At 45.3% G+C, this 14,201-nt stretch overlaps 1 long non-coding RNA gene across 1 annotated transcript; it reads left to right on the top strand.

The window, feature by feature from the left end:
* The first annotated feature begins 11,125 nt into the window (after positions 1 to 11,125).
* On the top strand, positions 11,126 to 11,713 carry LOC138672035 (uncharacterized). Its single transcript, XR_011319543.1, has 3 exons — positions 11,126 to 11,201; positions 11,297 to 11,368; positions 11,634 to 11,713. It is a non-coding gene; the product is annotated as an uncharacterized lncRNA (long non-coding RNA).
* Positions 11,714 to 14,201: the final 2,488 nt, after the last annotated feature.

Genomic DNA, 14,201 nt, shown 5'->3' with positions numbered 1-14,201 from the left:
GCAGTAGGTGGTCAAGCAACAGTAACATCTGCAGAAGAAAGACCATCTTCCAGCCAAAGTAAGATGTCTGCTTCTTTTCGTGGGCAATCTGATATGATCCCTTTCTTACCACCATCGCTACAAGCCTCGCCAAAAATTCAAGATGAGGCTCAAAAACAGCAGGTGCTTGAATGGATATCAAGTGCTCGTTCAAGTGGGCTCTCCTCCATGTCAACTTCAACATCACCACTACTCCAGTCCTCAGAGTTGTCACCCCAATCGCACTTGCCTCCTCACAGCTCCCAAGTCTCCAGCTGCCCTTCTGAGCAAGGGGTAACACACATGGTTGAGTCTGTAGAGCTGTTTCGCATACTGTAGCCTGGGAATCAGAGGTCTGCTCCAGAGCTTCTGTGAATCCAGACGAGGAAATGATCTGCAATGATGCCCAGAATCTTTGTGAGTCGGATCCAGGCCCAGATGAAGAAGGTTCTGAGCATAATGTAGACCCTCGTTCCCAAACTGTAACTCCTGCTGGTGGAGACAATGAGGAAGATGATGATGAGACTGAGATACCTGATTGGAACGAAAACTTGACTTTTCGGTCGGGGCAGGAAGAAGTTGGCTCTGAGGACAACTGGCGTGAGAACATACAGGATGATGATGACGAGTTTGTAGACCCCACTTACTGTCAACCCCCAGTCCGCCAGTCCATGAGGTCAGCAGAGGAGGTGGAGGAGGATGCTAGTGATGAGTCTGATGACGAGGTAACGGTGTGCCTTTCTGGACAGAGACGGAGTACTGGAAGCACGTCAACAACTGCATCCTCAACCCCAACTGTGCCTCAGACCAGAAGTCGTGGTGGCTCTTCAGGCCATACGGGCTCTAAGCCTTGCATAGCCTGGGCATTTTTTGACATCGCAAAGGATGACCCAACTCATGTTGTCTGTAAGATTTGTCAACAAAATCTCAGTAGAGGCCAAAAAATCACTAGCTTGCTTGAGTACTTCATGCATGAACCGTCACATGGATATGAGGCATAAGTTGCAGTGGGAAGCTCACTGTGCTACAATGCGGCCTAGTGGGCCGGGTCAACCACCGTCTGCCCCATCAAGTGCATCTGCGTCCTCTTCTTCTTCTGTGACTGTGGTGACAGCAGTCGCACATGGTTTTGGATGCAGACCTTCCACCTCTTTACCCGCAACAGCCAGTGTGATTGGCAGGTCGTCAGGACATTTGCACATGGAAACACCTGCTGGTGTTGAGCGCTCTCTGACATCGACACCACATTTTGATCAAGGCAACATAACATCTCCACCTGCACCTTCCTCACAGACCAGCAGTTTTCCGGGGACACCCTACTCAACTCCGTCTAAGCACGGCAGCCAGCCCTTAGTCCCTCAGATGTGGACAAGTAAAAGACCATTTCCTCCTAGCCATGACAAAGCTAAGAGGTTGAATTTCTCCATCTGCAAGCTGTTGGCTACAGAATGAGGACTAAGAACACAGCTGTGTTTGAAACGCGTTCAGTGCAGTGAGAGCTGCTATGTGATTTCTTTGTTATACCACTTGTCATTGGAGTCCACATTTTAAATTTTTTCATGACAATAAAGCTATTTTGGATTTTATCAGAGACTATTTATCTTTCCTGGAGCTGGATCTCCCTCGTTTCTTTTGTATCCATGACGTTGTTGGCTGCACGCTTGATCCTTGCTCGGATTTCTTCTTGGAATTTGGACTCCATTTGGGTGAGCTGAAGATTTTTTTTCCCTTTTTTACAGAAATGCTGCCTTTCCGCCTGGTGGACACAGAGGATTTTCGAGACCTTATGTCCGTCGCATTGCCCCAGTACCAGATGCCCAGTCGCCACTACTTTTCAAAGAAAGCTGTGCCTGCGCTACACCAGCATGTCGCACACAACATCATCGCTTCCTTGAGAAACTGTGTGTGACAGGGTGCATTTCACCACAGACACTTGGATGAGTAGACATGGACAGGGGCGTTGCATGTCGGTGACTGGGCACTGGATAACTACGGCGACATCAGGAGAAGGGGCTGCTGTCCGAGTCTTGCCGTCCCCACGAGTTGCTCGTCTATCCTCTGTATCTAGAAGTTCCTCCACTGCTTCTGCCTCCTCAACCTCCTCTCGGTCCTCCACCTGCACCCAAAGCCTGTCTGGTATTGCCACCCGCATTGTAACTGGGAAGAAGGAATCCTGCACACCTCCTTACTATGCTGTCACCAGGGCTCAACGGCATCAGGCAGTGATTACATTGAAATGTCTGGGAAATGTGAGTCACACAGCTGAGGAGTTGTGGTCAGCTCTGGAGCAAGGTCAAGAAGGTTGGCAGCACCAAGGCGGCTGGCATTGGAGGCTGGGGGAGAGGGATTACCGAGGGTGCATGGTAGCTGCCAAACTGTTGAGGAAGGTGCAGGAGGCGAGGAAGAAGTGGAGGACGAACTGGCGCTGGGCATGGAAGACTCATCAGATGAGGGAGACCTTGATCAAATTTCTGTTGTGCGAGGTTGGGGGGGAGAGAGCAGATGAAGGAAGCATGATTATCACCTCGCCACCACCAAGACAACAAGGACTTGGTCCTCCTGGATGTGCAAGACACATGAGTGCCTTCTTGCTGCACTACCTGCAACATGACCTTCGGATTGTCAGAATCCTAAGTAATGCCGACTACTGGGTTGCCACACTCTTAGATCACCGGTACAAAAGCAAATTTGGTGAAATAATTCCTGCCATAGAAAGGGATTCACGCATGCAGGAGTATTAGCAGAGACTGTTACAGAATCTAACATCTGCTTTTCCACAAAACACCAGTGGTGCACGAAGTGAATCTCTGAGTTCTAACTTGCCAACTGTGGGACTATCGAGTCATCACTCAAACCGTAACAGTAACATCGTATCTGGTGGTAACAGCAATTTTTCCAATCGTTTCAAGATTTTTTTAGACCATCCTTTACAAGGCCACAGGAGACAAGAAGTCTGACGCACAGCCAACGCCTAGAGATGATGGTACAAGAGTATCTCCAAGTTAACATCGATGCCATGACTGTGGAACTGGACCCTTGCTCATTTTGGGCTTCCAATCTTGAAAAATGGCCTGAACTCACCACTCACACCTTGGAGATCTTGTCGTGCCCCGCAGCCAGCATTCTCTCTGAACGTGTGTTCAGCGCTGCTGGTGGTGTGCTGACAGATAAGCGCACGCGGCTGTCCAGTGACAATGTAGACAGACTAACGTTCATCAAGATGAGCAAATCCTTGATCCGCAAGGACTTTTCTACCCCTGTGTCATCTTGGGGAGACTAAAAGCTTGATGATTTTTGAAAATCACCTCACCAACTGTTTTAAAAAACTCTTGCAAAATTGATGCCACTTAAGTGGTGTCTGTGGCCGATTTTTTGGAAAAAATGGAGACTCTTTATTTAGTCCCCTTGCTGAGTTTTACATGACGTTGCCATCGTCAATTCCAGGTGGGTGGGGCCGTCTGCAGAGTTCTTTACTCATACTATGGCCTGGGAATCAGAGGTCTGCTCCAAAGCTTCAGTGTCTGCTAGTCATCAGAGTAGCCCAGCCACCCACCGCCTGTTTACCTAAATACTATTTTTAGCGGCATCTAGCCCAGGAAATCCTTTTGGGCCTAGTAGAATTTGGTGCAACTCAGCAGCGCACCCCCCCCATGAAGCAAGCTACACCACTTGTTTACCTAAGTACTATTTTGTAACGGCATTTAGCCCAGGAAATCCTTTTGGGCCTAGTAGAATTTGGTGCAACTTAGCAGCGCACCCCACCCATGAAGCAAGCTACACCGCCTGTTTACCTAACTACTATTTTTTAATGGCATCTAGCCCAGGAAATCTTTTTGGGCCTTGTAGAATTTGGTGCTACTCAGCAGCGTACCCCACCCATAAAGCAAGCTACACCACCTGTTAACCTAAGTACAATTTTTTATCGGCATCTGGCCCAGGAAATCCTTTTGGGCCTAGTAGCAATTTCTGCTACTCAGCAGCGTACCCCACCCATGAAGCAAGCTACACCACCTGTTTACCTAACTACTATTTTGTAATGGCATCTAGCCCAGGAAATCCTTTTGGGCCTTGTAGAATTTGGTGCTACTCAGCAGCGTACCCCACCTATGAAGCAAGCTACACCGCCTGTTTACCTAACTACCATTTTGTAACGGCATCTAGCACAGGAAATCCTTTTGGGCCTAGTAGAATTTAGTGCTACTCAGCAGCGTACCCCACCCATAAAGCAAGCTACACCACCTGTTAACCTAAGTACAATTTTTTATCGGCTTCTGGCCCAGGAAATCCTTTTGGGCCTAGTAGCAATTTCTGCTACTCAGCAGCGTACCCCACCCATGAAGCAAGCTACACCACCTGTTTACCTAACTACTATTTTGTAACGGCATCTAGCACAGGAAATCCGTTTGAGCCTAGTAGAATTTAGTGCTACTCAGCAGTGTACCCCACCCATGAAGCAAGCTACACTGCCTGTTTACCTAAGTACTATTTTTTAACGGCATCTGGCCCAGGAAATCCTTTTGGGCCTAGTAGCAATTTCTGCTACTCAGCATCGTACCCCACCCATGAAGCAAGCTACACCGCCTGTTTACCTAACAACTATTTTGTAACGGCATCTAGCACAGGAAATCCTTTTGGGCCTAGTAGAATTTAGTGCTACTCAGCAGCGTACCCCACCCATGAAGCAAGCTACACCACCTGTTTACCTAAGTACTATTTTTTAACGGCATCTGGCCCAGGAAAACCTTTTGGGCCTAGTAGCAATTTCTGCTACTTAGCAGAGTATCCCACCCATGAAGCAAGCTACACCGCCTTCTTTCTTTCTCAATCTAACCCCTCGGCTCAGGGGTGTCCACTCTCCCTCCAGCTCTCTCCTTCTCACAGGTGGACTATCGCGTGTTTTCACACTGTGGCGACTCTTTTGGTCCCAGGCATAAGAAGTCGTCGAGGTAATGGATAATATGTGCCGCCTTACAAACGTCCATGATGACACATTCGAGGAAGCAACTAAACGCCTCAAATAGTGAGCAGTATATATGGAGCACCCCATGGGCAAACAGCGATCTATGTAGTATGCTCCTTAAAAGAAGCAGCCCAATGGGAGGACACTATTCGGAGGCACAGGTAGTAACTGGAACGCCCCCTCAATGTCTGTTTTGGCCATTAGGGTGCCACTTACCAACTTCTTGACCCGCCTGATTGCCTCATCAAAGGAGGTACAGTACATAGTACTGTACTTGGTTCCGCGTCGATGTTGTCGTTTACTGACCTGCCCCTTGGATATGACAAATGGTGGATTAGTCTGAATGTATTGGGTTCATTTTTTGGCACAACTCGCAACGGGGGTACCACTACGTCTTCTAAGGAAAGTGTTCTGAATGGACCCGCTGCCATTCTACCTAAAGATATTTATTTTATTTTTTTGTCAAGACGTCTGGGTGTTGGTAGAGTGAGTTTAGAGTTTTACTCCAGCCTTTCTTGATTTTAGAAGGGCATGACATGCCTATATCTGTGTCTCCTCCTCCTTTTACGCCTACAACTCTTTTCTTTTCGCATGACTATATGTAGTTGTGACTTTTCCATGTGTTTGTTGTGTCTTCTGAGCAGTTTGTAGCTTTTGGACACCTTTTAAGGTGTTTTCTATGTGTTTGTATGTGTTTGTGTTTGCCTGCCACTGGTTTCAATGGGGTTCGACGGTGTTCGTCGAACGTTCACGAACAGTTTGTCTAACACGTCCCTGTTTGACGAACCGAACCCGAACATTAGGGAGGTAGCTCAACACTAATCATCACTTCCAGGACTTCTTGTTCCTTTCTACAATGAAGATATTTCTGTCATGCTGTGACGGTATTCAGTAAGGAAGGGGGCCTCAAACTGTCACTGGAACTGAGACCCTTACTATCCCTGTCTCGGTGGTACTCTTGAAGGAAGGGAGCCCCGAAGGTCTCCGACCTTACTGTGCTCCTGTTATCTCCTGATTAGTTATGAGTGAATATACTAGTTACTCGAGATTTCCCGAGCACGCTCGGGTGTCCTCTGAGTATTTTTTAGTGCTCGGAGATATAGTTTTTATTGCCGCAGCTGAATGATTTACATCTGTTAGCCAGCATGTACATGTGGGGATTCCCTAGCAACCAGGCAACCACCACATGTACTTATGCTGGCTATAAGATGTAAATCATTCAGCTGCGACAATAAAAACTAGATTTCCGAGCACTAAAAAATACTCGGAGGTCACGCGAGCATGCTCGGGAAATCTCAAGTAAGGAGTATATTCGCTCATCACTACTCCTGATCTGTCCCCTCCCCCACCTCATGAGGCCTGGACAGAAATATAAGGCAAACAAGACACAAAGACGAAACAGGATAACAGAAAGCAACAAACATACAGACACTCACCAGAGAGGTAGAGAAGTATATAGGGAAGGATAGGAATGTACCAACCAAATAGGAATATGGACGAGGAGATAAACACACACGTACTACAGCAAACTAAAGATCACTGCTACAACTCCTCTCCAGCTAGTTAGCTTTTGCACTCAACACAGGAAGACGAATCTCCAGCACTAACAGTAAACTCCTATTCAGCACAGCGTCTCCAAGAAGCTAGGAAGCAAATCTTTCACTGGCAATGCAGAGAGGGACTGGCCAGGTTTTATAGGGAGAGGTAATGATCAGATCAGAAACAGCTGAAAATGGAGCTACAAGTTTCTGATCAGCATAGAAAGGGTCATTTACCTCTTCAGCACCAAAGGAAACCAAATCCATTTAATATGGGACACCAACACACAGGTTAAATGGAAGATCTGCGATTAACAATACGTAATGATATTCTAACCCCAGATCTCCCAGGAGGACGTGACAATCTCGTGACAAGTTCTAGATAAAATTGACTGTATGCTTTGGGTTAAAGTCCTTCTGCAGAATATATTTGGGACCAATTAGATGTCACCCTAATGATACTGCATAATGGAAAAGTATCTGCCTGTATTTCTCAGCATTGAGGACACCATTAGTCCTGACCAAATCCCGAAGTCAATTTCTTGCAATGCAGTCCCAAATTTGCAAGGAACCTCCACCATGCTTCACTGCTGCCTGCAGACACTCATTATTGTGCTTATCTCCAGCCCATTAGCAAGCAAACTTCCTCTTTTATCACAGCCAAATATTTCATATTTTGACTCATCAATCCAGATCACCTGCTGCCATTTTCTGCACCCTAGTTATTATGTTTTTGTGAATATCATGATATTGGGGTAGAACCAATGTGGCATTCCTTCGTAGAGGCCTCTTCATGGTGTTCCTCATGTGGTCATCAGATGGAGATCATAGGCTGGAATGGAGTTATATCCTCATCAGCAATTAATCATTAGTTGTTTTGGACACAATGACAGCTGGAGATTGCTCTGGAGAAAATGTGGGCAACGTCATGAAGAGGCTTTCATAACGGAACATCAAACCAGTTCTACTTCCGGGATTATGGGGTGGGGAGGAGTGGATACACAACGGTCAGTAGGTGCTCTTGTCTACTGGCCTTACTGTCTTTTGAAAGACTGCATGGACCGGGGCTCATCCCACAGAACGCTTACCCATACTCCTTCCCCATGGGTAGAATACTACTCAAACAACACAGGGTGAGGGTAACACACTGCAGTAATGTGTTATATAGTACACAGTACATTACCAGCAAAAACACACGATGGTACAAATGACAGAGTTATAACCTTCTGCGGGCTTGTTGGGGATTAGAACCTTTGCAACCTGGGGGCATCCAGGGACAACTACTCCAACCAATAGCACCTCACTTTTGGTGAGCACCCACAGACAGAGGGTAGCAGCAAGCTTAGAAAGCTGATCGAGCACAGTAAGGTATTTGGCCAGGTGACCTGATTGTTCCAACCTGGGATCGCCAAACATCTTTGTGGGTTCAGTGGTGGGCAGTGGAACTTATCTGTATTCCACCAGTTGGAGCTGTGGTTTATTGGGCTGATGTCTTGTAGCGTCTCTCTGGAAACAGAGGCAGCCCCCATTTATAATCCACAGCTCTCAATCAGAGCATTCTCCCACAGGATTGGGAGAAGGTGAGGGGAGGTAATCCTTCATTGTTCGATTGTTCAATTAACCTGCATTTTTGTCCTCCAAGTTGTGCAGACTAGTACAACGCAGAGGGCTGATGCAATACATAATCAGTAGGCATTCCACACATTAAGAAACAACAAAGGTCAGTGGACAGACTCACATGAAACAATAGCACATGTCCCTTGACCCACTGAACAAAAGAATAATATGTCTGGCAGAATTAAGAATAATTCACCCCAACACCAGTGGCCAGGTTGACGCTGTGTGGTCACAGGAGGCATAAAATACAGTAGCTGGACCACTGTAGTCTTCATTCCAGGAACACTAAAAACTTAGAATTACATTGATTTGATGGTATGATAATTTTTCCAACTTGTCCTATGAGCTGTTTTAGAACACAATAATTCTTGGTCGGATGTTGCTCATACTACTGTGAGCAGCGTGCATAGTGTAATTGTGTTACCATGGTCTGCAGCATCTCCAGACTTGTCTTCCATCGAGTCCATCAGTGGTCAACAGTTGCAAAGGGAGCTTCCAGCAGCGTATCTTAATGAGTTGCATGCCCAAGTGAATTTACTGTGGCAGAACATTCCAGACAACCATTGACAACCTCACTGATTGCATGCCAAGGCATGTAAAGGCAGGTAACTGATAATGTGTGCAAAACTGTAAAGCGCTGTGGAATATGTTAGCGCTATATAAAAATAAAGATTATTATTATTAGATTATTATGTAACTTTGCAGTACACACGCCGATAGACTGGCGCTCTTACCTGTCATGCCATTTTCCCATTTCTATTGACACAGCCTTCATACTGGAAATGTATCTGTAAACTGCATAGTACCCTGCAAAACTTGCACAAGCAGCAGTTTGCATTTACCTCGTAGACCACATTCTGATGATATCACACACCAAGTTGGGATGATATCTGCCTCCCTACTGGGACTTTGGAATGCTGGTTTTCAACCAGATAAAAAGGTTAGCACACACACTAGGATTTCACATTGCAACAGATAAAAATAACCAAATACACAAGCAAATGCTAAATCACAAGGCACCATCTAAGAGACCAGGGGTTTTATCTGGAAAGTCATCGCCACTTACTACAACTGATAGGCTTTGCATTGCAGTGTTGTAAAAAAGGAAAGAGTCAAAGCTTCTCACAGAAAGTTGCTACCTTGTTTAACCCCTTCATGACCCAGCCTATTTTGACCTTAATGACCTGGCCGTTTTTTGCAATTCTGACCAGTGTCCCTTTATGAGGTAATAACTCAGGAAAGCTTCAACGGATCCTAGCGGTTCTGAGATTGTTTTTTCGTGACATATTGGGCTTCATGATAGTGGTAAATTTAGGTCAATAAATTATGCGTTTATTTGTGATAAAAATGGAAAGTTGGCGAAAATTTTGAAAATTTCGCAATTTTCACAATTTGAATTTTTATTCTGTTAAACTAGAGAGTTATGTGACACAAAATAGTTAATAAATAACATTTCCCACATGTATACTTTACATCAGCACAATTTTGGAAACAAAATTTTTTTCTGTTAGGAAGTTATAAGGGTTAAAATTTGACCAGCGATTTCTCATTTTTACAACGAAATTTACAAAACCATTTTTTTTAGGGACCACCTCATATTTGAAGTCAGTTTACGGGGTCTATATGGCTGAAAATACCCAAAAGTGACACCATTCTAAAAACTGCACCCCTCAATGTGCACAAAACCACATTCACAAAGTTTATTAACCCTTCAGGTGCTTCACAGCAGCAGAAGCAACATGGAAGGAAAAAATGAACATTTAACTTTTTAGTCACAAAAATTATATTTTAGCAACAATGTTTTTGATTTCACAATGGTAAAAGGAGAAACTGAACCACGAAAGTTGTTGTCCAATTTATCCTGAGTACGCTGATACCTCATATGTAGGGGTAAACCACTGTTTGGGCGCACGGCAGGGCTTGGAAGGGAAGGAGCGCCATTTGACTTTTTGAATGAAAAATTGGCTCCACTCTTTAGCGGACACCATGTCACGTTTGGAGAGCCCCCGTGTGCCTAAAAATTGGAGCTCCCCCACAAGTGACCCCATTTTTGAAACTAGACACCCCAAGGAACTTATCTAGATGCATAGTGAGCACTTTGAACCCCCAGGTGCTTCACAAATTGATCTGTAAAAATGAAAAAGTACTTTTTTTCACAAAAAAATTATTTTAGCCTCATTTTTTTCATTTTCACATATGCAACAGGATAAAATGGATCGTAAAATTTGTTGGGCAATTTCTCCTGAGTACACCGATACCTCACATGTGGGGGTAAACCACTGTTTGGGCACATGGTAAGGCTCGGAAGGGAAGGAGCGCCATTTGACTTTTTGAATGAAAAATTATCTCCATCGTTAGCGGACACCATGTCGCGTTTGGCTAGTTTGAAAATGGCTAGTGTCCAGTATGAAGGACCTGTTATTCTTAATCAGTGGTGTCCGGTTTTGTTTTTATTTTATTTTATTTTTCATTATTTTTTCATTCTTTTTCATTTTCCCTTTTCGATTTTTATTTTCTTATTTTCCTATTTCCTTTTTTTATTTGTTATTTTTTCCATTTATTTTTATTGTTCAATTTTTCAATTTTTACCTTTTTACTTTTTCATTTTCGTTTTGCCTTCAGTCCATTTACCATATTTTTCCTCATGCCAGCTCACCTTGGTTCTATTTCTGTTTCACTTTCATTATCATTCATTCCATGTCAGATCTCATTCCACACCCCCTCTATACTTCCATACCCCACACACACCCGTCTCTTCCCCCTACAGTGCCCACGTTCTGTTGGTACTCTCAATATCCAGTAGTGCGAGCCATCCCCTTTCCCATTGCCCTCAGCGTTCCTAGTAACGCTGTTACACTCCCACTTCTGGGCAGCACTCTGCCCTTTCTCGCTAGGTATACCATCTGCGCATGCGCGGCTCAGTCACCGCGTCACTTCCGGTCCGGGACTTCCGGTCCGGCGGTATTTTAGGGCGGCATTCCCTCCCTTCTCCACTCCTCAAGCCTCCCTCTAGGACTATGCAGCAGGGCGCGGGATGCGCCGCTGATCTCCAGACCAACCATTTTAAGGTATTTTGCGCAGCCATCTCTCCCTTCTCTCCCTGCTCTGCCAGTCACTACCGGACACCAGCAACCCATGGTTACTACTCTTTCCTCATTTACAGACCTAACGTATCTGTTACGGCCCTTCAGCCCTCTCTAACCGGGACAGCAGCCCTTACTGGCCTCATCACAAGGTATCTGCTATTACCTGTACTTGACCGCTCTGTACTCCTGTGGGCACTCCCTATTACATAGTACCCCTTAGCTTTAGCACTACTAGTGGGATCCTTATTCATAGGGACGGCATTTTGTCCATTGCGGTAAGCCCGCTACTGCCTATTTCATTACAGATACTACTCCATCAGGGTCACACGTGTCTTATACCCATTGCATGAGGAGGATGTTGTCACACACTTTGCCTTTATTTTCATTAATATTATAATCTTGTCACTGCGATAGGTTATGCCTTAATACTAAAAGGGGTCGTCTGCTCTTCCCTACTACTGCCACCTTTATGCGTGTATTTCCAAGGACTAGAGGTAAATTTTATACAGTCTATTACCATGATCCTCGATTCATATGACAATGGTTTCCGCTGTTCCTTGTCGTACGACCACCTGAGATTTAGTTGCTATGTACATAATGTTTTGTCTTACCTGTTTTCCCCTTTTTCTCCTTTGTTGGTGATTTAATGTATATGATTTTGTATATAATGTAATCTTGCCATATATTGTTATATTTTATTTATACGGTTTCTTTACTATTCTAGTAACCCCATGAATAAGACCCGGGAGGGTCGAAACGTCGGGTTCATTGTCTACCTTACTTATGTGGCAACCAATATCTTGATTTGTCTTCTTGAATAAAATTGGCATATACCTTTTTGCATCATACCAGTATCGAGTGTGCGGTAATTTTTTCTATGATTGACTTGACCACACGGTCGGTTTACCAGCACCTCATTGTCCCATGACCTGAGTGCACACCATTTACCCTATTTACGTGATTTTTTCTTGGTGTAGCACCGGTCCACCAGATGTCGTCTGAGACTTTTGCATACGACGTTGCAACCAGCTCTAGCATTTTATCCCAGGTCTCGAACTCGAGTGAGTTCTTGAAAACTCCTCTCCACGAACTCAGGACAAGGGACTACGAGAAGGAGCGACGGAAACTAATTTCCTTTGATCTACACTGCATCACCTTGGCGGAGTATCACAAACAAGGAAAGATCCCGAGGGGCCTCCGCTGCAACCTACGCCCCACCCTTTTTTCAGATAACCCGGAGTTCTGTGACAAGTATAAGAAGATTCTAAATAAATGCTCTATGGACATTATCATACTGACCGTTGAATTTCTACAAAAGGCTATTACTGAGACAAAGGACAGCATCAGAGCTATAGAAACCCAATTATCTTCAACCTTGGCATCTGCGGATTGGATTAACCTTAAAGAAAAGACAGACAAGATCCTTATTGATCACCAAAAATTTCTGGAAGAAAAGAAACGCCAAAAGTTTCAACGGGACAACGACGATTATACCCATAATAGGGTGTACAGATGGAGCGACTCTGCAGGCAACAATTCTTGGCGTCGCCCACACCAACGCAGAACGGGTTCCTTCAGTACAGAGAGCGACTCGTCCACGGGCTCAAGCAGACCTCCTTTTTTATCGAAAGGCCGCAGGGGAGGATACCAGAGTACCGACTGTCATGATCCCAATGGCAGGGGATCACAAAAAGGACAAGCACAGATACAAACAAGCTCTAGGGCGATGGAACCTGAGCTGACCGCGACCCTGAACCTAACACACAAATAAAAGTAGCCGGGGAACGTGCCTACGATGATCCTAGACGTCTCGCTCCAGCCGAAGATCTAACTTCCCCTATCAGAAGAAACACAGACCTCTCTTGCCTCCAGAGAAATACCCCACAGCAAATAGCAGCCCCCCACATATAATGACGGTGAAATGAGAGGAAAGCACATACGTAGTATGAAAACAGTTTCAGCAAAATGAGGCCCGCTAAAGCTAGATAGCAGAGGATACAAAAGTGAACTGCGCGGTCAGCGAAAAACCCTTCAAAAAACCATCCTGAAATTACTTGAACTCATGTGCCAACTCATGGTACATGAAAAGCAATTTCAGCCCACTAGAGCAACCAGCAGCAGAGAATCACATATCTGCAGGCTGGACTAAAAACCAAATTAAGCAAAACACAAAACAGGAAAATCCAAACTTAGCTTGTCCAGAAGGTTCTAGGAGCAGGGAGCAGAGGTAACAAGACACACTGGATACATTGATAACCGGCGAGGAAATGCCAGCAAAGCCAGGTTAAATAGGAAACTCCCATATGCTGATGGAACAGGTGGAACCCAGAAACCCAGGAAAGACAAGTCACCCAGTACCATCAGTAACCACCAGAGGGAGCCCAAAAACAGAACTCACAACAGTACCCCCCCTTGAGGAGGGGTCACCGAACCCTCACGAGAACCACCAGGGCGACCAGGATGAGCCCTATGAAAAGAGCGAACCAAATCATCAGCATGAACATCCGAGGCAACCACCCAAGAATTATCCTCCTGACCATAACCCTTCCACTTGACCAAATACTGGAGTTTCCGTCTGGAAACACGAGAATCCAAGATCTTCTCCACAACATACTCCAATTCTCCCTCCACCAGCACTGGAGCAGGAGGCTCAAGAGAAGGAACAGGTACCTCATACTTCCGCAACAACGACCGATGAAACACATTATGAATAGCAAACGATGCCGGGAGATCCAAACGAAACGACACAGGGTTAAGAATTTCCAAGATCCTATAAGGACCGATGAACCGAGGCTTGAACTTAGGAGAAGAGACCTTCATAGGAACAAAACGAGAAGACAACCACACCAAGTCACCAACAAGAAGTCGAGGACCCACGCGGCGACGGCGATTAGCAAACTGCTGAGCCTTCTCCTGGGACAACTTCAAATTGTCGACCACATGACTCCAAATCCGATGCAACCTATCCACCACCATGTCCAC

The sequence above is a fragment of the Ranitomeya imitator genome, chromosome 3 (genome assembly GCF_032444005.1).
Source record: "Ranitomeya imitator isolate aRanImi1 chromosome 3, aRanImi1.pri, whole genome shotgun sequence".
Classification (NCBI taxonomy): domain Eukaryota; kingdom Metazoa; phylum Chordata; class Amphibia; order Anura; family Dendrobatidae; genus Ranitomeya; species Ranitomeya imitator.
The sequence above is the reverse complement of the archived record's forward strand: the minus strand, read 5'-3'. Positions and strand labels throughout refer to the sequence as shown.